Source organism: Protopterus annectens, chromosome 16.part0, assembly GCF_019279795.1.
Source record: "Protopterus annectens isolate FY-2018-M chromosome 16.part0, PAN1.0, whole genome shotgun sequence".
Lineage (NCBI taxonomy): Eukaryota > Metazoa > Chordata > Ceratodontiformes > Protopteridae > Protopterus > Protopterus annectens.
Window position 1 is genome coordinate 852,961,125 of NC_056750.1, and position 25,825 is coordinate 852,986,949.

The following is a 25,825-nucleotide window of genomic DNA, read 5'->3' on the forward strand; positions in this document are numbered from 1 at the left end:
CATGGACCCACACAAGTGGAAACTAGAACCAAGGATTTTTCAACATGTTGACAAGCAAATGAAGGAGCCCAGATATAGACCTGTTAGCCTCCCCCCAAAACTACCAATTGGACAAATTTTGCACAAGGACTCCTCACAAACAAGCCTGGAAAGTGGATGCTCTGTCCTTCAGCTGGAAAAACCTATCAGTCTATGCATCCCCCCCCCCGCCTCTGCCCTCCAAAGTGCTACTAAAAGTCAAACAGGACAAACCAAGGATGATTTTGATTGCTCCAGCCTGGCTGCGCCAACACTGGTACCCCTTCCTGCGCAGTGTGTCACGGTTATCTCCATGGCACCTGCCTCAGACTCCTCCTCTGCTGTCTCAGCAGGAGAACCAGATTCTGCACCCTCAGTTTCCAACACTGAACCTTGCAGCCTGGCTAATTACTTAAACTCTCCCTGAACATCCCTCAGCAAACCTGTGATGGATGTCATCTTAGAGGCAAGGAGGCAGATTTACATATTGTTAGCAATGTACTACTTAAACTAAGTTTACTGCTTGTACCTTAATAATGTTCATTTTGTTGTGGAGCTTTTCTCCCCGGGTCTCCGATTAAAATGTTTTTTTTTTCAACCCAGTCGGACACTACCCGTTAGCAAATGTAAATAAAGAAATAAAATAAATTGGCATATAGGCAATTTTAAGGGTTGACTGAGATCCCATTGGAGTTGGAATCATCATCTGCTTCACCCCAAGATGGCTTTCAGTCTGCCTTCATTCTCTCATGTTCCCCTCATAGTCACAGAGGAGTAAAAAGCCACTGCAGGAACAGGACCATGGTATGTAGCTCACATTCTTCTCTTGCACACTTGGACAGTGTATCCCACATGCTCCTAGGAAAAGGAGATGGAAAACGAAGCATTTGGACTCTTCCGCAGAGTCTGCCACCTCTGTTACCACTTTAGAAAGTTCAAGCTTCCTAGTATCACTCCAGTAATTCCAAATTTGGGGAGAAACAGGATTTAGGGCAGTAAAGTGGGTAATGGCTAGCACATCTAATCTCCTTGCAGGAATAGATGCAGCAGGAGATTTTTTTCAGCTTGCTCATCTCTTGGGTCGGTCCTTTGCAGATTTCTTGATTTTGTTGGTTGCGCATATGTGGTTGCATCAATTCTAAGGAGCCCAGGTAAGATTCTTCTACCTTCCAAGGACCTTCAATAAAGGAGTAGGTTAAGGAGGAGGAAAGTGGCTCATCTTCCATCCCCACTACTATGGAAAGTATTTAAAATGCTTGTAAAGGCTCTTAACTCCCTTATGGCATGACACGTTTTCATCATAACTTTGGAAAAACTCTTGTGATGGTGAATAAGTTGCCCCATGGGAACCTGCTGTGAAAAGTAGCATCCAAGGTGACTACCTTAGCTAATGTATATACTTTTTGTATGAGGCTTTTATAAAATGTAGGTGATGGAGCAGCAAGTCAGCTGGGTCTGGCAGAGCTGTTTATCATTACATTTCCAGATGTAACTTCAAGGCAACTTTCACGCATTTATATCACGCTATCGAAAGATGAAAATAGTGTAGTGTTCATCGAACCTAAAATAGCTAAACCACATAATATCGAACATTCAGAACAGTGAATTTTTTCCCAAGGAAATAATTTGCTATTCCGAAACACATACATACAACACAAGCACACCTAAAAAATATCAGTCCACACACACACACACACACACACACACACACACACACACACACACTTAAAATCCTACAACTAACCCTACACTAACCTGTACATATGCTACTATCTGCCCACTTACCTTAACCCAAACCCTAACCCTAAGGTCCGTCACTATCACACACTCACCTAACCCGCCCCCTAACCCTAACTCACCTAACCCACCCCTAACCCACACCCTAACCCTAACATCCACACAATCGCACACTTACCTGACCTGTAAGTTTTCACCACAGCGCTGAAAATAGCGAAGCCACAGAACCGGCCAACCGAATTCTTTCCCGAGGAAAGAATTCGGTGTTCTGCAGCTTTGCTATTTTTAGCTTTCGCTGAAAACGGGTCGATTATTAGAACATTCAAAGTTTTAAAACTTCGATGTTCTGATATAGACCCTCTTTCACCAGTGCTACTTAGGCTGGCTTATTCCTTTTTGCCCTATAAGTGAAGAAGAACCTGCAGACAAACAAGCAAAAAGGGGAGATGCCTGAAGCTTTGGGAGAGAAGTGCACTCTGAAAACCTTTTACCTTAACCGGAAGGGTGCATGAGTCTTGTGTCTTAACAAAAACAGCAGCTTCCATTTGAACAGCATTTTAATACGAATAGCATAGATGTGGAGGTTTTGAGAAAGGGTGCTATCCTATAGGCAGAGGAGGTTTGCAAAGTCAGGGATTTGCAGTTCTTCCTTGGGGGGGGGGGGGTGTCGGTCACACAATCTCTGTGGATTTTCCTGACTTTTCCAGTTTGGAGGTTGTCGGGGCTCAAAATACTCTGCATGTTCCCACATAACATGCTTTCACACATGACAGGTCAATTAGAGGGAGGGTATTCAGAGGCTACATCATTCCATTTGTACCCAGAAGGTACAGTATGCCCTTCATAGTCCTTCCCAGGGCTACCATTTTACTCCTACTATATGTTCTCCACCATCAAAAAGATGCAACCAAACTTGACATTGCAAACTCTTGGCAGAAAAGAGCCATCTAAGAAATCGCACCAGATCAAAAGAGATCTGGAGTTTATTCTGGTTCTTTTTAATCCCCAAGAAGAGAAAGGACCTCAGGCTTATTTTAGATCTGAACAGCCTGAATCATTATGTGAAGAAGACAACATTCTGGGTACTCACACTGCAGCCATTCATTCCACATTTGCACAAAGGACACTGGTTGTGCTGTTTAGATCTCGAGAATGTCCATCTGCAGATTAAGATAAGCAAGGCATCCAGGAGATTTCGGAGTTTCAAGGTTAGAGCTAATTACTGTTAGATGTTCTTTGTGTTTCACTGTTGCAGTCATCACATTTGGGTTATCTGCCTGCAGGTAGCCCTCAGCCGACCTGAATACCAGAGTCTTGGATTTCTTCGTCGGATGCTGTCACTTCTTCCATGACATCAGGTCATCAGGGGTATAAAACATGCAGCCGACACCATTACATCAGTCTTGTCGTGTGGTGCCCGAAGCAGAAGCAGTTCGCAAGTGCCGGTTGGCCGACTCCTGAAATTTTAGTTTTTCGAGTTTCGAACCTGAAGTCTTCTAAAAGATAAGTACCCCATTGGGGATCCTTTTTTCTTGCTCTAACCAATGTCAGGAAAAAATTAATAATTGTCTTGCCTGTGGAAAGCAAATACCTCACAGAGATTTTCATTCTTACTGCATCACCTGTTTAGGCCCAGACCATGACAACCCTCGCTGTCGGTTTTGTGCCTTGTTCAATGCCTGAACTATTCGTCGTCTGGCTATTTTTGTAGCTCAATTCTTTCGCTCTCGATGTCCGTACTCCGAAATGTCTTTGGTAAGCCATCCGACTGCCGATCTTCCGAAAAATCAAAAGGATAAAGGAGACAGACCGCATAGGTCCAAGGCTGCTGACGACACTACCATTAAGCTAGTCGCCAGTCCGCCAGTACTCAATGAGTTGCTTTTGCAGCCCCTGATACCCGCTTCTACAGATTCACAGGCCTCTACTGAGACCCATTTAGGAGTCCGGTATGCCGTGAGATGCTTCTTCGATTATGAAACCTGCGAATGTCTCTACCCTGGATGGGTCCGGAGCCGCTGTGCAGGCACCGGCTTCTGGTGTTTTCAGGCCTTCCTATCTTCATATTAAACTGACAACTTCCTTTCAAACCAAAAATACCGAATATCTCAGGCCTAAAGTTCGCACTACGCCTAGGAAACTGACAACCAAAGCACATTCTAAGGCCCACATGCCACAAAAACAAATGATTAGAATGGCTGAGGACCTCATTACTTTAATTAGAGGAAGTCAGCTTTCCCCTTTAAAAAGACCCAGAACTGATTTTCCTTCTGATTCTTCTGATCAGGAATCTGATTACACTGATCCTTCTGATTTCCAAGATATATACCCTTATCTACCTATGAGGATTCTGATGCAGAGGATTCCATTCCCTCTGCTTCCCCTCCAGAGGATTTTTCCTTTGGTGAAACCCTGCAAACCCTTAGAGAACATTTCTGCTGGGAGAGTCAGGACTACTCCCAGTCCAAAACGAGACTCGGGGAATTTTTAAGCTTGCCTCAGCACAGGCCTCTAGCTATCCCTCCTGTTCTGGATATTGTAGATGATGTCTTCTTGTAATCCAGCCTTACCCCTGATACCTTTCCTCCAGCTCCCAGGAAACCTGACAGGTACTATAGATCAGATGCAGATCCAGAGACCATTTCCCAGGGACCTAAAGGCATTAACGCTACAACTGCCAAAAATCCTACCCCTTCGGACAGGGATTCCAGGGCATTAGATAGATGGGGGAAAAAGGTATACACCTCTGCTACGCTTCCCATTAGGGCTTTAAATTGCCAGTTTCATATGTTAAAGTATCAGCAACATATTATGGAGCTAATTAAACAAAAAATGTTGTTGATTCCTGATTGTGCAGAACACACAGATTTACAAGAGTTCATGCATTCTGCTAACCAAGTTGGTAAACATAAGCAATGTAGGTTTGATGCTTTAGAAGCATCTTGCAGGGCTGCTGTCACTGGGTCTGTTCTTAGAAGACATGCTTGGCTTAAGGAACAAAACTTGCCAGATCATGTCAAAGCAAAATTACTGGATGGTAATAAAACGGAAGACGTCCTCGAAAGAATGGAGGAGAAAGCTAAATCTATGCCACCTGTTAAGGATTTCTTACAAGTACAGCCACCTAGATTCAGTAGGCATTAGTCTTCAAAAATATGGTCTTTTCCAGTCCCTTCCAGGCCTTCTCAGACCAAACCCAGGGGCAGCAGACCACCAAGACTTCAGTCTCAGGCTGTGCACAGATCTAAGCAATGGAGTGCTCCCATGTCCAAAACAGGGAGTAGTAAGCCTCCATCCTTTGGTAAAATTGCACAATGACTTCTCCTTAACTCTTCCAAGCCTTGCTCAAGTACTTGCTCCTGTAGAAGGAAAACTTGCACTGCATGCCAAAAATTGGCAATACATTACCTAAGGCAAATGGGTCTTAAACATTGTTTCCTAGGGATACAGATTCCAATTCCACTCACTCCCATCCATAAGCAGATGGCCAGACCTACCATCAAACCAGTGGGTAGAGGCCCAAAAGCAAGTACTTTCTCTTTTCAGTATCAAGGCTATTCAACCTGTCCCAGTAGAACAAATGGGACATGGTTTTTACTCCAGACTGTTTCTGGTCCCCAGAAAAGAAAACTCGTGGCGTCCTGTCCTGGATCTGTCTATTCTCAACACCTTTTTGGTGGTTCCAAAATTCAAAATGTTAACTCTCCAACAACTGCTGCTTATGCTAGCCAAGGACTCCTGGCTTGCAGCCCTAGATTTAAAAGAAGCTTATCTGCACATTCCCATAAGGGAATCTTGCAGAAAATACGTATGCTTCAGAGCAGGCTCTATGCACTGTCAGTTCTCTGCACTTCCCTTTGGCTTATCTACTGTGCCCAAGTTTTCACAAAGTGCCTAGCTCCAGCCATTGCATATTGCAGGCAGAGAGGAATTCAAATTTACCTATACTTGGACGATTGCCTGATTCAGGCAGACAGGAATTGCTACTTCAGCACATGGCATTTGTAAAGAGATTTCTCACTTCACTGAGGTACACCATCAACGAAAAGAAACCACAACTGGTACCCAACCAACAGATTGTATTCCTGGGATCAAGCTTGAACACAACTTCCCAGATGGCATTCCTCACTCCAGAGAAACAAATTTATTTGACAAATTATTTCAATCTACTGGCCACCAAAACCTGGCTATCCAGAAGAAAAATACTGAAAACCCTAGGGTTCATGGCCTCTTGCATTCTTCTAATTCCATATGCAAGACTGCATATGAGGAAACTTCAGTGGTACCTAAAAAGTCTCTTGTGTCAACATTTTCAGGACCTGGAAACAATGATTCCTATCATTCCTTGCCTAAGGACTGAGTTCCTTTGGTGGGCAGAGGTCTGCAACCACAACAAGGGACTCCCTTTCATTCTACCCCCTGCTGCCCAAATCCTAACAGATACATCAGACTATGCACCGGGGGCTCACATGGCAGGGAAGTGCATTCAGGGCAAATGGAACCCAAAGCAAATGCACCTGCATATCAATCAAAAAGAAATGATAGCTGTGCAGAATGCTCTGACAGCCTTCAAGGGCCTTATTCATCCAGGACAACTATTGGTAAAGACAGGCAACACCACAGTTATGTGGTACATAAACAAGCAATGGGAACCCATTCCTACCCACTCTGCAGACTAGCCATGGCTGTGTGGAATACAACCTTGAGCAACCAAGTGCACTTACAAGCTAAATTCCTGCCAGATAAACTAAATTTACTGGCAGATGACTTAAGCAGAAATGTCATGGATCCACACGAGTGGAAACTGGAACCCAAAATATTCAAGTTTTGAGGAACAGGTGGGGTCACTAGAGGTGGACCTTTTTGCTTCCCCTCAGAACTATCAATTGAGCAAATAAAGTGGATGCCCTGTCCTTCACCTGGGAAAGCCTCTCAGTCTGTGCCTTTCCACCTCTGCCACTCCTCTTGAAGGTTCTGCTAAAAATCAAACAGTCCCAGGAACACCAAATGAAGATCACCACAATGTAAAAAATATATTGAGATTTTATTTATAAATAACAAGCGCTTTCGCATACAGACTGTATGCTTCCTCAGGTTATAATACTTAATATAAAATCAAATGCTTATATAGTAAAATTCATCACATAATTTCCCGCTCTTTCTTCATTCAATTGATTAATTGAATAAACAATAATTCATTTAGCATCAACTTAGTTAAAGAAAGATTGCCTTTAAAACTTGCATTTTGAAACTTTATATTAAAACATGTGTATACTGATGCTTTGACTCACAAAGAAATAAATGTATGCTACTCAATGTAAATATAATAAATGAATTCAAAAATAAAGTGAATCGTTGTGCGCGAAGTGGGTGTAAAGCCGTGGCCAAAATTAGCTCTGATGAAATCCAATCTCCCAGGGTAAACTGTAAAATCCAAAAGGATAAACGATATGCTTCCAAGGATAAAATTCAAGCAAGTAGATATTTATTTAACTTCAAACAAACAAACAAAGTAAAAAACAGATGAGCGCTTTCACTAGACACTAGCTTCTTCAGATCGTTATACAGAGTAATAAAATTTCATCCATTATATAGCGTAATAGCATCTGACGTGCATAATTAGGTAATTAACAAAAATTAGTAGTAAAAGCAAAGTCTCTCTAAGAGAGTCACAGCTTATGCAAATGCATCTATCTAAGTCATTTATTTATATTTCTTAGTACCAAAAAGCCTTCAATGTGAATTTCATTTTTCAATATATAATGTATAGAGTCATCTATAATATTAGAAGAATTCTCATTAAAAAATATTCTTAAGGGCAAAATGAATCTAATTCATCTGCAGGATATTCCAAAAACTAATTCAGGCATGATGTGGTATTCCGAAGAATGCCTTAAAACGTTGTCAACCTTAGATACAATGTTATCACATTCATAGTATCATATTCATACATATATGTTTAATAATATTCATCAATAAAATAAACTTTAATTCAGATAAATAATTAATAAAAGATATATCATGTTAAAATGTGATGTATAATATTTAAAAAATGTATATACATTCATGTCATATTCAAAATGTATATATACATTTGAAATGTACGAAGATAAAACTATTAATTAAAAACATATTTTTTTTTTAATTAAAAACATATTTTACACCCATCTATCTGAATAAATCATGTGTGTATCTTGTGCAATTAATGTATATGTATTCCAATAAATTAATGTATAACTCAGTAAATATGTGCAATGTAAATTGATAACGAAGTATATATCATGATAGATATAAATAGATGTGACTGTAAATATGAGAAAATAAGTATAGTTATAATTATAAACGTATGTGTTATACTGAATATATACATATGAGTAGATGCACATATATAATAGATGTAAATAAATAAATGTATGTGATGTCTGAAATCAGCATCAATATGTATAATACATTTAAAACAATGTTATAATAACCTAGAAAATATATATAATATAATATGTGTAAATCTACTTATTAAACTGGTTAAAAATATACTTATTAAACTGGTTAAAGATATAAAAGTGATATAAATGTGAATATAAATATGAATATAAATAGGAATATAAATATAAATATAAATATGAATGTGAATAGAATATAAATGTCTTATAAGTTAAATTGAAAAATTTTTGTGTGTTTATGTGAATTTAATATTAATGTTGAAAAATATATGTATATAAATGTATATAGAAATGTATAATGTTCAAATGTAAAGAATATATATGTGTATGTATTAAACCAATGTGTTCACCAGGAGATGTTATATGTTATACTTGAATAGTGTGTGTCTATTTAAAAAATTTGACATTTGTATCATAGTAACATTCGAGTATGTGTATGTATGTATTTATGAGGTCAGGTCATGAAACATATTGCCTTAATCAAACTATTTAATATGTCTTCGTTGTCGCAGGTGTGGTTTTATTGAAGCTCTTTCGTTTAACCCATGCCCCTTATCCGCTCTTAATGAGATTATCCAATTACTTTCTCTGTCCTCAGTGTGACATTTTATGTTTCCTCCTCTCGGGTTTGGTGTAATAACTTCGAGGACTCTAAATGTAAATGTGTGTTCAGATCCCTTTTCTAGAACATGCTTGGCTAAAGCATTGTTAATATTTCCTTTCCTAATGCTGTAGCAATGTTCCCTGATCCTATCACGTAGGCATCTATTAGTTTTGCCTACATAAAATGATGTACACACTGAGCAGACCGCTAAATAGACCACATGACATGTCATGCAGTTGGCATTGGCTGTAATAACAAACTCTTGTTCAGAGTCAGGATGTATAAAAGTACTTTCAGTGCTTATTAGTGTGCAAAAATTGCAATGACCGCATGGTTTGGTGCAGCCTAACCTATTGACATCCTCATTATATCGTTTGTAACATAGGATTCTCTTTAAATTCTTTTTATTTCTATATAAAAACATAGGTTTCTCACCAATTAGTCCTTTTATATCGTTGTCTATTGTTAAAATGTCCCAATATTTGCCAATAATGGTTTTGATGTCATTATTGTCTCTTGTGAAGTAAGTTGAAAACTTAACATTAATGGGGTTGGTATTAGTTCTTACAGTGTCATTGTTTGTTGGTCCAAAATATGGTGCACCCCTCGAACCCCTTACTTCAGGTGTAATGGCTAAATATTTCTCAATTTCATCTAGCTTATATCCCCTAGCTAACAACTGGTTCTTCAGTTCTTGTATATCGTTTGTAAGTCCAGTCTCACTAGAATTCATTCGTGACATCCTTAATGCTTGCCCCTTCATGATATTCCTGAAAACATGTGTCGGATGCATGCTATTCCTGAATAGTAACATATTTCGGTGACATTTCTTCCTATAAATCCCCGTGTTTATTAAACCACACGGTAGCTTCTCAATAAATAGATCCAGGAAGTCAATCTTTTTCATGTCATATTGCATTGTAAATTTAAGACATTCAGTTAGACCATTTATGGCCAACGCAAATTCACTTAAAGAATTCATATTTCCATTCCATAACATAAATAAATCGTCAACGAAACGTCTATAAAACACTACATTAGATTTAAAAAGATGATTTTGGAACAGTATTAGTTCTTCCCAGTTAGCCAAGAACATGTTGGCGTAGCTATTGGCACAAGGTGTGCCCATAGCTACGCCCTCACATTGTCTGTACATATTGTCACCAAACATAAAAACATTATTTTCAAGGATTAATTCTAGGAAGTGTGTGATCAGATCTATAAAGACATTAGAATAATCACTGTGCTTCTTCAGGTAACGTGTAACGTAATTCAAACCCAATTCATTCGGAATTATTGTAAATAAAGATTGTACATCCAGTGTGACCAGTATTAAACCTTCAATGTCTGTGCAATCTTTCATTTTGTCATATAGATCTGCTAGAAATTGTTTTGAATCACGTAATACATATTGATTCTCATTCAAAATACATCTTAAGTGTTTTTCAATAAAAACAGAAACATGCTCCGTCACCCATCCCTTTCCTGAGACTATTGGCCTCATTGGTGGGTCATTATAACTTTTATGAATTTTAGGGAGACCCTGTATGATAGGGATGGTTGGTGTATGTATGTATAGATATTCATATAAGTCTTTATCAATGAGGCCGCTTTTAAAGATATCTGTTAACACATCATGAACATAAATACACATATTATCAATCGATATCAAATTCTCTTTGACATAAAATCTATCCTGTAACATTAAATTCATTTTATCTGTATAGTGTTTTGTATCTAAGACCACAATGCCTGATCCTTTATCCGCAGGTCTAATGGTAATATTCTGTTCATTTTTTAATTTATCTAAGCTGGCCCTTTCATTGTGGGTTAGATTATAAAATCTTCCTTTGCTTCTAAAACTACCCCTTTCATTGGTATAATATTTATGCAATTCCTCTTCTGTTAATTTGAAGTAGGTTTCAACTAAGGGATGATTATTCGGTATGAAGTCACTCAAATTTTTAAAAATAAAATTCTTCTTGTCATTTAAAAATAAATCGGGAGTATCTGTTTCATTGGTAGATCGATATAAATATTTCAGCATTAAGTTGCGACAGAATATCTTCAAATCCTTCACAGTTTCTGTTAGACTGCTTTTAGTATGAGGTATAAAATTCAGTCCCTTATTTAGGAGGCAGATGTCATCATTAGTTAATTCAATGCTAGATAGGTTAAAAATCAAACCTTGTTGTTGTGGTTCCACATCTTCTTTATGGTGGTATTGTATAGGGGTTCCCCTGACATCTTTCTTTTTTGCCTCCCCCTGCTCATTGATCTGGATCTCCTCTGACCCTTCTCCTGACGTATGGCTAAAGGGAATGACAGACCAATATTTGGTCCTATGATATTGGTATTCTCCTTTGTTTTAGGTTTCACGATAGGTGTTACTATTGTTTTATCTATTGTATTCGTCTTATTGATGTTTATATTAGGGTAGAGATTTATTTTTAAATGACAAGAAGAATTTTATTTTTAAAAATTTGAGTGACTTCATACCGAATAATCATCCCTTAGTTGAAACCTACTTCAAATTAACAGAAGAGGAATTGCATAAATATTATACCAATGAAAGGGGTAGTTTTAGAAGCAAAGGAAGATTTTATAATCTAACCCACAATGAAAGGGCCAGCTTAGATAAATTAAAAAATGAACAGAATATTACCATTAGACCTGCGGATAAAGGATCAGGCATTGTGGTCTTAGATACAAAACACTATACAGATAAAATGAATTTAATGTTACAGGATAGATTTTATGTCAAAGAGAATTTGATATCGATTGATAATATGTGCATTTATGTTCATGATGTGTTAACAGATATCTTTAAAAGCGGCCTCATTGATAAAGACTTATATGAATATCTATACATACATACACCAACCATCCCTATCATACAGGGTCTCCCTAAAATTCATAAAAGTTATAATGACCCACCAATGAGGCCAATAGTCTCAGGAAAGGGATGGGTGATGGAGCATGTTTCTGTTTTTATTGAAAAACACTTAAGATGTATTTTGAATGAGAATCAATATGTATTACGTGATTCAAAACAATTTCTAGCAGATCTATATGACAAAATGAAAGATTGCACAGACATTGAATGTTTAATACTGGTCACACTGGATGTACAATCTTTATTTACAATAATTCCAAATGAATTGGGTTTGAATTACGTTACACGTTACCTGAAGAAGCACAGTGATTATTCTAATGTCTTTATAGATCTGATCACACACTTCCTAGAATTAATCCTTGAAAATAATGTTTTTATGTTTGGTGACAATATGTACAGACAATGTGAGGGCGTAGCTATGGGCACACCTTGTGCCAATAGCTACGCCAACATGTTCTTGGCTAACTGGGAAGAACTAATACTGTTCCAAAATCATCTTTTTAAATCTAATGTAGTGTTTTATAGACGTTTCGTTGATTTATTTATGTTATGGAATGGAAATATGAATTCTTTAAGTGAATTTGCGTTGGCCATAAATGGTCTAACTGAATGTCTTAAATTTACAATGCAATATGACATGAAAAAGATTGACTTCCTGGATCTATTTATTGAGAAGCTACCGTGTGGTTTAATAAACACGGGGATTTATAGGAAGAAATGTCACCAAATATGTTACTATTCAGGAATAGCATGCATCCCACATGTTTTCAGGAATATCATGAAGGGCAAGCATTAAGGATGTCACGAATGAATTCTAGTGAGACTGGACTTACAAACGATATACAAGAACTGAAGAACCAGTTGTTAGCTAGGGGATATAAGCTAGATGAAATTGAGAAATATTTAGCCATTACACCTGAAGTAAGGTTCGAGGGTGCACCATATTTTGGACCAACAAACAATGACACTGTAAGAACTAATACCAACCCCATTAATGTTAAGTTTTCAACTTACTTCACAAGAGACAATAATGACATCAAAACCATTATTGGCAAATATTGGGACATTTTAACAATAGACAACGATATAAAAGGACTAATTGGTGAGAAACCTATGTTTTATATAGAAATAAAAGAATTTAAAGAGAATCCTATGTTACAAACGATATAATGAGGATGTCAATAGGTTAGGCTGCACCAAACCATGCGGTCATTGCAATTTTGCACACTAATAAGCACTGAAAGTACTTTTATACATCCTGACTCTGAACAAGAGTTTGTTATTACAGCCAATGCCAACTGCATGACATGTCATGTGGTCTATTTAGCGGTCTGCTCAGTGTGTACATCATTTTATGTAGGCAAAACTAATAGATGCCTACGTGATAGGATCAGGGAACATTGCTACAGCATTAGGAAAGGAAATATTAACAATGCTTTAGCCAAGCATGTTCTAGAAAAGGGATCTGAACACACATTTACATTTAGAGTCCTCGAAGTTATTACACCAAACCCGAGAGGAGGAAACATAAAATGTCACACTGAGGACAGAGAAAGTAATTGGATAATCTCATTAAGAGCGGATAAGGGGCATGGGTTAAACGAAAGAGCTTCAATAAAACCACACCTGCGACAACGAAGACATATTAAATAGTTTGATTAAGGCAATATGTTTCATGACCTGACCTCATAAATACATACATACACATACTCGAATGTTACTATGATACAAATGTCAATTTTTTAAATAGACACACACTATTCAGGTATAACATATAACATCTCCTGGTGAACACATTGGTTTAATACATACACATATATATTTTTACATTTGAACATTATACATTTCTATATACATTTATATACATATATTTTTCAACATTAATATTAAATTCACATAAACACACAAAAATTTTTCAATTTAACTTATAAGACATTTATATTCTATTCACATTCATATTTATATTTATATTTATATTCCTATTTATATTCATATTTATATTCACATTTATATCACTTTTATATCTTTAACCAGTTTAATAAGTATATTTTTAACCAGTTTAATAAGTAGATTTACACATATTATATTATATATATTTTCTAGGTTATTATAACATTGTTTTAAATGTATTATACATATTGATGCTGATTTCAGACATCACATACATTTATTTATTTACATCTATTATATATGTGCATCTACTCATATGTATATATTCAGTATAACACATACGTTTATAATTATAACTATACTTATTTTCTCATATTTACAGTCACATCTATTTATATCTATCATGATATATACTTAGTTATCAATTTACATTGCACATATTTACTGAGTTATACATTAATTTATTGGAATACATATACATTAATTGCACAAGATACACACATGATTTATTCAGATAGATGGGTGTAAATATGTTTTTAATTAAAAAAAAAATATGTTTTTAATTAATAGTTTTATCTTCGTACATTTCAAATGTATATATACATTTTGAATATGACATGAATGTATATACATTTTTTAAATATTATACATCACATTTTAACATGATATATCTTTTATTAATTATTTATCTGAATTAAAGTTTATTTTATTGATGAATATTATTAAACATATATGTATGAATATGATACTATGAATGTGATAACATTGTATCTAAGGTTGACAACGTTTTAAGGCATTCTTCGGAATACCACATCATGCCTGAATTAGTTTTTGGAATATCCTGCAGATGAATTAGATTCATTTTGCCCTTAAGAATATTTTTTAATGAGAATTCTTCTAATATTATAGATGACTCTATACATTATATATTGAAAAATGAAATTCACATTGAAGGCTTTTTGGTACTAAGAAATATAAATAAATGACTTAGATAGATGCATTTGCATAAGCTGTGACTCTCTTAGAGAGACTTTGCTTTTACTACTAATTTTTGTTAATTACCTAATTATGCACGTCAGATGCTATTACGCTATATAAGGGATGAAATTTTATTACTCTGTATAACGATCTGAAGAAGCTAGTGTCTAGTGAAAGCGCTCATCTGTTTTTTACTTTGTTTGTTTGTTTGAAGTTAAATAAATATCTACTTGCTTGAATTTTATCCTTGGAAGCATATCGTTTATCCTTTTGGATTTTACAGTTTACCCTGGGAGATTGGATTTCATCAGAGCTAATTTTGGCCACGGCTTTACACCCACTTCGCGCACAACGATTCACTTTATTTTTGAATTACTTATTTTTTGTGAACCAGTGTGCAATCCGACGGACAGTTATTCCCTATGTAAGCTATAATAAATGAATGCTTAATTAAGGTATAAAACATTCCAAAGACAAAACGAAACAAATGACAAATGCATAAAAAGTATATATTTATAAAATGCAAAAAATATGCAAAAAATATATATATACAAGGACTTGTCTGAATGATGGCAACATATATCTGTGTATGTGGATGGCATAGAGTACACTGAAAGTGTGCCATATTTATATGAAAATATGAGTATATGTACACTGAATGTGATGATTTATGCTGTATAAAATATATAATATGAATATGAATATGTATATGTTAGTATATATGAAATGTTTATGTATATAAATAGTGTAAAAATGTATGTACATGTGTGAAACAACCATGAAAATCAAACAGTACAAGCCAAGGACAATCCTGATTGCGACAGACTGGCCACGCCAGCACTCGTACCCTCTTTTGCGCAGTATGACAGAGCTACAACCATGGCACCTGCCTCAGACTCCTTTCCTGCTGTCCCAGCAGGCAGGCCAGATTCTGCACCCTCAGTTACAAACCCTGAACCTTTCAGCCTGGCTAAGCCCCTGAAATCAACACCAGCAAACTTCAGTAAGCAGGTGCTGGATGTCATTCTTGAGGCAAGGAGGCCTAGTACTAGAAAATCCTATTTGGAAAAATGGAAAAGATACTGTTCCTGGAGCCATTCTCAGGGAATGGGCACAACTGTGCCCAGCTTACCTCATATACTAGATTACTTAACAGAAATGCTCCACAAAGGCCTATCCTTTGCTTCTATTAAGATCCATGCCTCTGCCATCTCAGCTCATTATAATACTGAGCCACCCCTCTTATACTCTGGTAAAATAGTTCCTGAGAGGAGCCAAAAAGTTAAGACCCCCCCCCCCCAGGAGAGCTCCCACTCCAGCCTGGGACCTTAACTTTGTTTTAGAAAAGTTCACACTTCCGCTCTTTGAACCTGCGGCCACAGCAGATTTAAAATCCCTCTCATGGAAAACAGCTTTACTTCTAGCCATTACTTCAGCAAGAAGAGTGTCTGAATTGCAGGCCCTTATTGCAGTGGAACCCTTCATTATCTTCCATGCAGACAGGATTTCCCTCAGGACTAACCCATCCTTTATGCCCAAGGTGATGTCTAGTGTGGCTTTAAACCAGTCAATTCATTTGCCAACCTTTTTTCCTAATCCTCAGAGTAAAGGGGAAAGGATCCTGCATTCCCTGGACGTGCACAGGCAGCTTAGGTTCTATCTGGACAGGACTAAACCTCTCAGAAAATCTGACCAGCTGCTAGTCAGCTTTGCTGCAGGGGCAGAGGGCAAGGCCATTACAAAGCAAGCCATTTCTAAATGGATAGCACACTGCATCCATTTCTGCTACAAGCACCATGGGAAACCCACCCTACAGGGGATCGGAACTCATTCCACTAGGGCTACATCAACCTGTACAGCATTTCTCCGGGGAGTCCCTACCAGAGACATCCAGTAAGCTGCAACATGGAGCTCTGTACACACTTTCACCAAGCACTACCACTTGCCTATATTTTCTAAATCCAGAGATGGATTTGCCACAGCAGTCTTACAGGGCCTGATTGCCAGCCCTAATGCTTCATAACTACCTCCACCCTTCCTTAGCTTTGGAAATCAACCCAAATGTGATGACTGCAACAGTGAAACATGAAGAACATAGTACAGTTGTGTACACTATAAATGTAGATGTTCGAGTGTATTCACTGTTGCAGTCCAGGTTACCCTCCCTCCAGCCCCCTGACGTCTCTTGATTTCTTTCCTATCCTTTTTGTCTGGCATATCTTATATCATTGGTATTTGTTTTTTGCTGCGGGTATTACATACCATGTAATTGCTTCCTATTTTGGGGCACCTGACATCTGGGGCAAGAAAAACTGATGTGATGGCGTCGGCTGCATGTTTTATACCCCTGACGACCTGACGTCATGGAAGAAGCGACTGCATCCAACGCAGAAATCCCAAGACTCTAGTATTCATGCTGGCGGAGAGCTACTTGCAGGCAGATAACCCAAATGTGATGACTGCAACAGTGAATACACTCGAACATCTACATTTATGGTAAGTGTACACAACTGTACTTTCCAACCCCTCTCATTCCAAGCCCTCTCACTGAGTCTTTCCACAACTCCCAGCGTATTCACCCAATGCATGGCAGCTATAGCAATTTATCTCAAGGTGAAGGTAATGTGTTTCCCTTAACTGGACGACTAACACTTTGCAGCTACAACAAAGGAGTTGCTGATTAGATTAAAGGATGACTTACTGAAGGTGTTGTGGCCCTTTGGGATTTAATTGAACAGTGACAAGTCCCAGCTGAAGTCTTTGCAAAGATTTTCATCCTAGGCACAAGGACTTTTTATACCCAGCCTCCTTTAGACAGAATCTCCAGTCTTGTTGATATTTTGACTTGATGCCATTTAAGAAATTAAAGGTGAGGACTCTGTTCTGGAGTTGAAGTGGGCAGACTGGATCATGTAAGATACATGTGGGGGGTTAGAATTTTGATTAAGGTGTTCACGTCATAAGCACAAGGTACGGAGTTTAATTCTAATCTAAGGTCATTGACTAGGCTCAACATGGCCCTTCAGGGCAGTTAGCCTAGTATTCATCTATGAACAAAAGCTGTGTATTATATCTTCAGTGATGTACATCTGTCCAGTTCAACAAACCTACCCATCCTTTCCTTATGTACTCCTTTCCTTTGAAGAGATCAGTAGGAATGACCCTAAGATCACCTTAGAGTTTTATAGTTGTGTGTGTGTTACCTTTAATGCATACTTGCATCTGGTGAGAAGGGGAGATGTGGTGCATTGTGGGAGTTAAGGGAGAAGATTTAGAACCGGGGAGAATCTTAAGGTGCTGAGTGACTGTTAACCTTCAATAACCAGTCCTATGAACTGTTATTGGTCATGAAGATATAATATGTTAAGTACATAACTTTTGTAAATTCACTTGCCCACTGGATGCTGCACAGAACAAAACAGAATATGTATCTTAGAGACAAAGCATGAAAAATATGGCAAACAGAGCAACAAAGTACTTATACCACTACAGAGATCTAAGGAGTCATGTGAAAATATGACAAGGAAAACTGTTTGTAATATTCTATAATCCAACCATATGCATAACTCTAAATACTATTAGAATTCTATCCACAATCTTTTAAAGCCTGAAGAAAATCTCAGCCATATTCTCTTGCAACTGAAAGTGATTACACAGTTGCATGTAAGTTTAACTCTGCTGAACATGTAATAAAGCTGGATGTTCATCATGTTACACTGCTGCAGTCATTACACTTGGGTTATCCTGCCATCAGGCGGTACATCAGTCGGCCAGAGTTCCAAAGTCTTGGTCCGGCGTCTGTTGCTGTTGCCTCCTCCCTGACGCCAGTGCGACAGGGGTATATAAGATGCAACAAACGCCATTTTCTTCAGTCTTTCTTGCTGTGCGGTGCCCGAAGCAAAAGCAGTTCGCAAGTGCCGGTCGGCCGTCTCCTGAGATTTTCATTCTGAATCCAGAACCGAAGTCTTCTACAAAGCTAAGTACCCCGTTGGGGAAACTTTTTCTTGCCTCAGACCGATGTCAGTAAAAGTTAATAACTGTATTTCTTGTGGGAAGCAAATACCTCATAAGGATTTCCATTCCTATTGTATCCCATGCCTAGGCCCTGACCACGACATTACTGGTTGTCGGTTTTGTGCTAGGTTTAACAAGCGCACTATTAAACGTCGGTTTGATTTTGGCTGACATTATTTTGGTAGAAAATTAAATTATACTATGCCGTCGGAACTTCCGACGACCGGAATGCACAAAAAGCGCAAAGACAAGGATAGGCATTCGAGACCCAAAACTGACGACGAAGCCTCTTCTAGGCCAGTCACCAGTTCTCCGGTTTTCAGCAAGGTGCCTTCACAGCCCCCTGACGACCGCTTCTGTAGAACCACAAGCCGCCTCTGTCTCCCACGTGGAGATGGCTGGGCCTTTGGACACACAAGCTCTTCAGCCTACCGAGACTAACCTTTCAGAGGGATCCGGAGTAGCTGAGCAACCCACAGCTACAGAGGGTGTCTTCAGACCTACTCAGTTAAGCATTAAACCCTCAGCTAAGTGTAAGCCTCCTTTAAAGTCAAAGAAACAAATAAAGCATTCTCCAGGACAGGCCTCCATGCCTAAGAAACAAATGCTGAAAGTGGCCGAAGACCTAATTACTCTGATCAGGGGGTCCCATCCCCCTCCTGATAAAAGGGCTAGACAGGATGCAGACTATGACTCATCCGACCAGGTGTCCATCTCTTCTGATTCATCCTCAGACCTAGGATACTCTTTACCCCTTATGAGGATTCTGATGCTGAGGAATCAATTCCATCAGCCTCACCGCCTGAGGACTACTCCTTTGGGGAAACCCTACATACCATGAGGGAGCATTTCCACTGGGAAGGCCAGGATTACTCAGAATCCAAGAAAAGGCTCAGAGACTTCCTTTTATTACCTCAACACAGACCCCTTGTTATTCTGCCTGTGTTAGATATTGTGGATGATGTGTATACTGAATCCAGCTTAAATCCTGATTCCTTACCTCCAGCCCCTGTTAAACCTGACAGATACTACAGAGTCCCTGACTCGCATAAATTTCTGTATAAAAGCCCTGTCGCTGACCCTGAAACTATTTCTCAGGGACCCAAAAGAGTTAAGGCCTCATCAGCCAAGAATCCAGTTCCCTATGACAGAGATTCCAGAGCATTAAACAGATGGGGAAAGAAAGTATATATGTCTACAACTTTAGCAATGAGAGCCTTAAATTGCCAGTTTCACATGCTAAAATATCAACTATTTTTACTGCCTCAGTTAAAACAAAAAATGCTTCCAGAATCAGATCCTCCTAATTTTAAAGAAATGCAGGATTTATTGCATGCAGCTGAACAAGTGGGAAAGCATACTTTGCAATGTGGTTTTGATTCTCTAGGGGCCTCCTGCAGAGCAGCAGTTACAGACTCTGTCATTAGAAGACATGCTTGGTTAAAAGAACATACGTTACCAGATCATGTTAAAGCAACATTATTGGATGCACCTTTGCAGCAGGATGTGTTATTTGGAGTTAAGGCAGAAGAGGTATTAAAGAAAATGGAGGATAAGGCAAAATCTATGCAAACGGTGAAGGATTTCCTACAGGTTCAGCCTCCTAGATTTAGCAGAAACTGTCCAACTAAGAATTGGTCCTTTCCAATTACAGGTAGACCTTAAATGGGAAGATACAGACGTCCAAGTGGTAGAGGTCAAACACAAGGTCCTTACAGGTCTCGACAATGGGTTGCATCAGGCCAGAAAGAAGGGGAAGACAGGCCACAACCATATAAAAAGCAGCTCCAATGACTTCCCACTACAGCTGCCAAACAAATCCTTCTTGGCAGCCCCCTTGGGAGGAAAACTGGCACTCTTCTACCACAATTGGCAAATGATCACCAAAGACAAATGGGTTCTCAACATTGTATTTCAAGGTTACAGGTTCCACTTTCACCCCCTGCCAAGGTTAAAAGGAATGCCAAATCTGCCACCAAATCAGTGGGCAGAGGCTCAAAATCAAATTACAGCACTCATGGATATGAGCGCTATTCAAAAGGTACCATCACAGGAGCAAGGACAAGGATTTTACTCAAGACTCATTCTGGTACCCAGAAAGGACAAAGCCTGGAGGCCCATTCTGGATCTTTCATCTCTAAACACTTATCTGGATGTTCCGAAATTTAAAATGTTGACATTACAGCAGCTTCTTCCCATGCTGGGCAAGAAAGCTTGGCTCGTGACTTTGGACCTCAAAGAGGCATACCTGCATGTCCCTATCAGACAAAACTGCGGAAGATACCTCATATTCACAGCTGGTTCAATGCATTACCAATTCTCTGCACTGCCCTTTGGCTTATCTACTGTGCCCAGGGTCTTCACAAAGTGCCTGGCACCAGTAATTGCATTTTGCAGACAGAAAGGAATTCAAATTTATCCGTACCTGGATGACTGCCTGATTCAAGCAGAGAGCAAGGACATTATTCTAAAGTATCTGGCATTTCTAAAAAGTTATTAAGTTGCCTGGGGTACACAGTAAATGAAAAGAAATCAAAACTAGTGCCCTCACAAGAGATTATATTCCTGGGTGCCAGCTTGAACACAATGGCCCAGATGGCTTATCTCATGCCAGACAAATAAGGACAACTGACTCAGTACTTTCAATTGATGGCAACAAAGACCCAGTTCCCTGCAAGAAAAATTCTGCAGGCCTTGGGTTACATGGCATCCTGCATACTACTAATTCCATATGCCAGACTGCATATGAGGAAACTACAATGGTACCTAAAGAATGTATGGTCTCAACACTGTCCAAGTTTGGAAACCGTTATACCACTAATCCCTTGCCTTCAACAGGAGTTTCAATGGTGGGCTCAAGCTTGCCACCTCAACAAGGGACAGCCTTTTACACAACCCACAGCCAGGCAAACACTGACAACAGATGCATTGGATTATGCCTGGGGAGCACACATGGCAGGCAAATGTATTCAGGGAACATGGACCGCTGAACAAAGGCATCTTCACATCAATCAAAAAGAGATGCTAGCTGTACAAAATGCGATTATAGCTTTCATGGACCTGCTACAACCAGGACAACTACTACTAAAGACAGACAACACCACGGTTATGTGATACATAAACAAGCAAGGGGGGGCACTTACTCCTACCCCCTATGCAGACAAGCTATGACCTTATGGAACACAGCTATAAACCTTCAAGTTCATCTGCAAGCACAATTCCTGCCAGGAGAGAAAAACACACTGGCAGACGACTTAAGCAGAAACATCATGGATCCCCACGAATGGGAGTTGAATCCACAAATATTCAGAATGATAACACAGAAATGGTGGAGCCCGGACATAGATCTGTTTGCATCCCCAATAAACTGCCAGCTACAAAAATTCTGCACAAGGAGTTACCATCCACAAGCATGGAAAGTGGATGCCCTATCATTCAGCTGGAAGAACCTGCAAGTATACGCTTTCCCACCACTACCTCTCCTGCCAAAGGTACTCGTAAAAGCCAGGCAGGAAGAGCCAAAGATGATCCTGATTGCACCATACTGGCCATGCCAGCACTGGTACCCAATCTTAAGGAGCTTAGCACAAGATCCACCCTGGATTTTGCCTCAAATCCCACATCTGCTGACTCAGCACAACAAACAAATACTATGCAGCCAACTAAAGACCTTAAACCTAGCTGCATGGAAGATTCCTTAGTCAAGCAAGCAATGCCTCCCTCCAAAGCTGTTATGGATGTCATTCTGGAGATCAGAAGGTCTAGTACCAGGAAAGCCTATTCGGATAAATGGAAGAGGTTCTGTGCCTGGAACCAAGCTCACAGCCTCGACCCTCTTGTCCCAAACATTCCTCAGATACTACAATACTTAACTGAGATGCAGGACAAAGGACTCTCCTTCTCATCCATCAAGATCCACGCCTCTGCCATCTCTGCTCATTACAACACGGATCCACCAATTTTCTCTAATTCTCTGTTAAAACAGTACCTCAGAGGGGCTAAAAACATAAGACCGCCCCGTAGAGCACTTACTCCAACTTGGGACCTCAACTTTGTTTTGGAGAAGCTAACTTTACCTCCTTTTGAGCCAGCCAACACAGCAAAATTAAAATATATCTCTTGGAAAACTGCTCTGCTCCTGGCAATACCATCAGCACGAAGAGTTTCAGAATTACAGGCACTAATGGCAGTGGAACCTTTCCTCATTTTCCACCAGGACATGGTATCTTTACGAACTAACCGTACTTTTATGCCAAAGGTGGTATCCAGTGTGATTCTAACCCAACCTATTCACCTGCCAACTTTTTATCCTAAACCACAGAATAAAGGGGAGAGACTACTGCACTCTTTGGACATTCACAGGCAGTTACGCTTACCACAGAATAAAGGGGAGAAACTACTGCACTCTTTGGACATTCACAGGCAGTTACGCTTCTACTTGGACAAAACCAAAGCTTTCAGAAAATCTGAGCAATTATTGGTAGCATATGCTGCAGGAGCACAGGGAAAAGCCATTTCAAAACAGACTATTTCAAAATGGATAGGACATTGCATACATTTCTGCTACACATACCATGGAAAACCTGTACCTAGCAGCATTAGATCTCACTCCACCAGGGCAACAGCCACTTCAAGTGCCTACCTCAGGGGAGTACCTACCAAGGATATTTTGGAAGCAGCAACTTGGAGTTCTGTACACACCTTCACCAAGCATTAGCATTTGCCTCTATACTCTAAATCCAGAGCTGGCTTCACCACTGCAGTGCTGCAGGGCCTTATAGCCACCCCTAATGCCTTATAGGACCAGCCACCCTTCCTCAGCTTTGGGATTCCACCCAAGTGTAATGACTGCAGCAGTGTAACACGATGAACATAGTACAGTTTTGTACCTACCATAAATGTAGATGTTCGAGTGTAGACACTGCTGCAGTCCAGGTTACCCTCTCTCCTTCCCCTCTTACTGGCTGGTATGTACCTATGTCTTCTACCCTTACTACCTATGGGAAGTATTTGGTGGTAGCTGTACGTTGTTTTCTGCTTTTCTTATGTATGTTTTATTAGCAGTTGGAATTGCCTACATATTTAGAGGCACCTGACATCTGGGGCAAGAAAAACTGAAGAAAATGGCATCGGCTGCATCTTATATACCCCTGTCGCACTGACGTCAGGGAGAAGGCGACAGCAACCGATGCCGGACCAAGACTTTGGAACTCTGGCCAACTGCGGGACCCCCTGACGGCAGGATAACCCAAGTGTAATGACTGCAGCAGTGTCTACACTCTAACATCTACATTTATGGTAGGTACAAAACTGTACTTTCTTTCCCCCTTGACCTGGTAAAGGCTGCCAATATCAAGAAGTTGCTTAAGAATCAAAACCAGCAACTCCATCACCTGACCACCTACCTCTGAATAACTTTAAAATTTAGGCAACTCAGTATGTGTGAATTATCCCCCCCCCCAAAAAAACAAAAATTGCAAGTAACAGTAAAAAACCATCCAGACTTCACCTGAGACTATTTACAATAAGAAATCTGAAAAAAAAAATGGTAACAAAATATTTTAAATTGTACCTTAATAAATGCATCAAGAAGTGATGAGGTCAGCCAGTGTTACATTTTTCTAATAACTGATTTAAACTTATCCAACTCTAACAATGCATTTTCCTCTCACTTAATCTTAATGAAATGGTGAAAGTTCCTGACATATCAGAGTGGCTAAATTTACAAATTATTTAAAATTATGTGCAATATCCCTTTTCCAGTTTAATAAAACTATTTCCCTTGCAGTTTCAAATTAAATCCACAACAATGAATATTCATTTGGTTTAATACAAAATGGAATAGGCACTTTAGTTATAATCATCTTTCAGGACATAAGGCTTGAATAAAGTTGTGAAAATCCTTCCAGTATTCCTTATTCATGTCATATTGATAAAAATATGATACCAGTCAGATTTTAACAATTTTTACATCTCCAACAAATTGAGACATTTGATCTATAGATTTGCTTAGTTTATATGATTAACAAATGTTATATTAAAAAAATTCCATTTGAAGATTTATTAACTGGAAAAAGTAGAGCCAGTAGATTTTAACATTAACTTTTTACAAATGTCATTATTTGCATCATTAAGATTTACTATTTGGCAAGTACTGCCAACATGTATTATTGAATTTGATATCGAAGTGTAATAGCAACTTATTAATATTGTCCAAAATTGGTTTATTCCGACCATTACTGCCTATAAATGTGTAAAATGTGTATAAAAAGTCTAATAACTTTTAATTTTCTAAAAGAATTTCAAGAGTTTCAGTAAGAAGTGCAAAAATAACAGCTGAAAGATGATACCACTGTTTAGGACCGTTTTTAATATAAATTCAATTAGAGAAGGAGTCAGATTGTAATAAAAGCTTTTGAACCAATGTAAAAATGACATAGCATGGAAATATTTAAGTGGAGATTCAAATATTTCCAAACATTTAATAAATATTTCCAGTTTGAAGTGTCAGATGCCTTCTCCTGGTCAAGACTAATGTACTATGTTTTGAGTTAATAGCATAATCAGTTATTTTGTTTTAAATTAGCTTTAATTTTCCTATAGAGTATCACACTTGTTTGATCATTATAGATAACAGTTTTAGTTGGATATTTTAATTTATTCATAATTATAGATATAATTTAATCTGGATTTAAAGGGGTCTACTTAATTTGACCTAAACCTATTTGATCGAAATTTAATTTGATCGAAAACCAGTATTCAAGGCATAAAACTGGGATTTGTCCACCTCCCCAATGTCATGCGACCCTGGAGTTGGTATGTATAGTTAGGGGGGTGTGGGGGGCACGGAGCCCCACATTGGGGGGTGGCGAAGCCCCCCATCTAGTTTCATTTAAAAGAAGAAAGTAACACAAAAAGTACAGATTTTAAATGGAAATAGGTGGGGGGGGTTCACCTCCCACACCCCCCTAACTATGTATACCAACTCCAGGGTCGCACGACATTGGGGAGGGGGACAAATCCCAGTTTTATGCCTTGAATACTGGTTTTCAATCAAATGAAATTTATATCAAATGGGTTTAGGTCAAATGGTCTTTCAATCAAATTAAGTAGACTCATTTAAAGATATGATCTATAAGATGGATATCTTTTTAAATCTTCATGTTGTTTAAGAATAGGGGAGCTTTAACATTTCCACTCTTTCTCCACTGCCAAATTATGGAACTCTCTCCCACAAACTCTAAGATC